Below are 3,506 nucleotides of genomic sequence, written 5' to 3'. Positions count from 1 at the left end.
AAGGTGCGCTCAAAAGTACTAAAATGTACTTGGTATTAAGGTAAAACTATAATTGACTGAAGCGTCGGATGAAATGGAGGGGAACAGCGCTCGCAAAACCGCACTCGACGGATGAAAACTTGTGAAAAAGTGAAAGAAAGCAACAACAATTGACATTAGCTTACGACTGCATCCTCCAATTATAGTTCTGGCTTTAGATACTGAAGCCCATTTAATAAACGAGACTATTAAAAATGGTTCCTTTCAAGGAAATATATAGGGTGATTCAGGAGCAATGTGCCAAAAAGCTAGAGCGTGTAGGTTGGGTCGAGACAAGAAAAAAATCGTATGGGAGGCGGGTCTAATCCCTTTCGTTTAACGGGGAGGGGCAATTTAAAAAAAAAATTGACTTAATTTGGAAAAAAATATTAAAAATCAACGGTTACACCTACAATAACGACGTAAATTTTAAATAAAGCTATTTTATTGCATAGTTTTTAAAAAATTAATTTCCAAAATCAAAATCTTGAAAACAAAAATTGGAAGAAAAATTTCAAATAATTTTTTTTTAATATTATGTTATTAAGTACTAGTTTTAATTTAGTTTATAAAATTCGATGCTCTTATTGGGTGCGTCCAAGATACCTAAGTATCCGAAACGTTTGTGAACACGAATAAGCTGTTCATCAAATCTCCTATTAGATAGACGAGAATCCAGAAATTTTTAGGATACTTTTGGATTTTTTTGCTTGTCAACACATGTTTACGATCAGCTGAGATTTTATATGGGATTACAACAATACAAAGGTATCCGGATACCCTTAGATCGGTACGTGAACGCACTCATTTTTGTGTTATCAATAGAAAAAGCTGATCAATTCAGGGTTAAAGGTTAATCCAATACTCTGTGGCACTTCATTGTGTCCTTATTTAAGCCTGAATGTTTAAAAAATAACTGACTAATGGTAAAAGTTTCATAAATTAATTTATCAACAAGTCCAGCCACGTAGCGTACAAAGTACATAATGGTCAATACCATTGACTGGCTAACAATTTTGCTTATATAAAGCTTTATAGATGCTACAGTTGTTTCTGTAATGCTTCGTTCCACCAAACTTAAATCTAGGTTTGGATCAAGAGATCTAAATATTGTTGCCAAATGCGTGTTATAAGACTTTTTCTTAAGATATTTTGCCGGTTTTCAGCTAGTTTATCAAGATTAAAACATTTTACATACAATTTACTTTTTATATCTGTAGGCGACAAAAATTACTACCTTACCACCGTTCGCATTTGTTATGGATAAAGTTGCCAACTTATCGCTTATCTAACGTAATTTTTGAAATTTTGCCACTTTGCTGTAAAAGCGAAAATATGTAAGTAACCGTTACAAAAGACAGAAAGATAAGAAGTTTACCTTTCTGTCTTTTGTATTGAAACTCATACATAAAATCTTATAAAAAATTTGCCATGACTTTTATTTAGAAAATATAATAAAATTTATTTATCAAAATAACGGTTTTAAAATTTTTTTTACTACGGGTACAGTACGTTACAATTTTGCTTCTGGATTCAATTATAATGACTCAAAACCAATTTGAATAACATCGTTTCATATTTTCTAGTTCACTGGTATCTACAATCTTTGGATCCGGATCGAAAACGTATTTATTTAAATAACATTTCCAGTTGCATTCACTTATTTCTTTATCGGCTTCATTTTGAGGAATTATATGTGACGTTATATTGTAGTGAGATACGGATTCCTTTTGACGGCAATTGTGACAAAAACCACTTGCACTATTTTCCATTGTTGAAAAATTTAATTTTGATCGTTTTTGAAATTCAACCATTTGCTTCGATAGCTGCTGGATTTCTATTCTTAAATCATTAAACGAAACATCGATTGGGTACCTAATCTCAGATCCCTTAATCCATCCTCTCAACCATAGATTAGTATTTTGACAATATTGTACTATTGAAATTATTTTTTTAATATTCAAAAGGCAAATGAATAATGTTAAAAATGCAACTCCATGATTTTTTAGGAATGAAGTGTTCATTTCATCGTCCATATTTTTAAATTTATTTTAAATCTATGTGAACAAAAAAAATTTATCCAACTTATAATTTTATTGATGAAGGACTAAGAGACAATATTTACCTGGCTTCGAGGGATAATTCACACCCATATATTTTTCGAAAATGGTGAAGGGTTTCTACGTAGCTTAAATTATTTAAGTATTAACATTATACATATGTATAAAATTAAAAAAAAAAACTTGAAGTTTAAAACACAGAAAAATTAAAAAGTTTGTAAAAATAATCGGAGATAGCTTATTTTATAGTCTAGATCTAGAATTTGTAGTTTTTTTTTTTATCTAAATGCATGGGCCTGTTGATTATGAACTGATGTTTTTAGTTCAAAACCAATTTCGAGAGTTTGGTCAAAAGATATCGGCCATGTAAGAAAAAAAGAGTTTGGTTGGAAATATCTCAGGAAACACACCTCCAAGAAACTTTTGGTTTGCAGTTATGAATAAAGCTCAAAGAGCTCTTTCTTTTGATATCTATCTCGATGGATTTGGAGTAAATTTTTTTAAAATGTATTTTTTTCGGCAAGGGGTTAACCTTGATTTTTTCTCGAAAATCCAAATAAAAAATATGTATAGTATTTAAATCTTATTGCATAGGCTTGTTCGCTTCGAACTCATGTCTATAAACCAAAACTTGTTTCGAACCTTTGGTTCGGAGATATCTGCTTCAGAATGCAAGAACAAACAAATTTATTTCGATTTATATGAATAGAGCTAAAAAAGACCTTTCTTTTGATGTTAAGGATTAAGGAACTGTTTTATAGAAATAAACGAACAAATTAGAATCAAATGAACCGAAGACGGACCTGATACATTATTTAAAAAAAAGAGTCGCATATACACTGAAATCATTTATTTATTTTTTAACATAAATTATGATGATACGTTTTTTTTCCAGTGTTCAAAATAATTTACAAATACACATAGTTTTACTCATATTCCACGGCACTTAACTCCAAGCAAGCAACTAGCCATTTGTGCTGAATTGAAACCTAAAATAATAAAACAAAAAAAAATCAAGTCAAAATAATTGAAAAAATCTCTAACAGGATGCATCATTACATCCGACAGGCAATTTTGTTTCTATAAATGCTTTTGTAGCTTCTATAAAGCTTTATAGAAGCAAAAATCTTAAATTAAATTTTTGTTCAAATCCTAATCTATATTAAATTTGAATCCAAAACCATATTCCAATAAAATATACAATAATTATAAAAACTTACGATCTCCGTGGTCACAATTTCTCTTCCTCATTTCACAAACATTGGTGAAAAATGTAAAACAATTCTGATTATAAGCACATACGATACCACTACGCTCTGTGCAAGGTTTACCACAATAATCATATCCTCCAATAGCACTTTGAGCTCCAAAACAACTCAAAATGACTTTAAATAAAAAAAAAAATAAAAAAATAAATATATTTTTAAT

General features: G+C 29.8%; 1 long non-coding RNA gene across 1 annotated transcript; it reads right to left on the bottom strand.

Moving 5' to 3' along the window:
• Positions 1–1,428: 1,428 nt before the first annotated feature.
• On the bottom strand, positions 1,429–2,425 carry LOC129919987 (uncharacterized). The gene is made up of 2 exons (XR_008773159.1): positions 2,144–2,425; positions 1,429–2,075 (listed from the first exon to the last, which is right to left on the bottom strand). It is a non-coding gene; the product is annotated as an uncharacterized LOC129919987 (long non-coding RNA).
• Positions 2,426–3,506: the final 1,081 nt, after the last annotated feature.

Source organism: Episyrphus balteatus, chromosome 4 (assembly GCF_945859705.1).
Source record: "Episyrphus balteatus chromosome 4, idEpiBalt1.1, whole genome shotgun sequence".
NCBI classification, from domain to species: Eukaryota; Metazoa; Arthropoda; class Insecta; order Diptera; family Syrphidae; genus Episyrphus; species Episyrphus balteatus.
The sequence above is the reverse complement of the archived record's forward strand: the minus strand, read 5'-3'. Positions and strand labels throughout refer to the sequence as shown.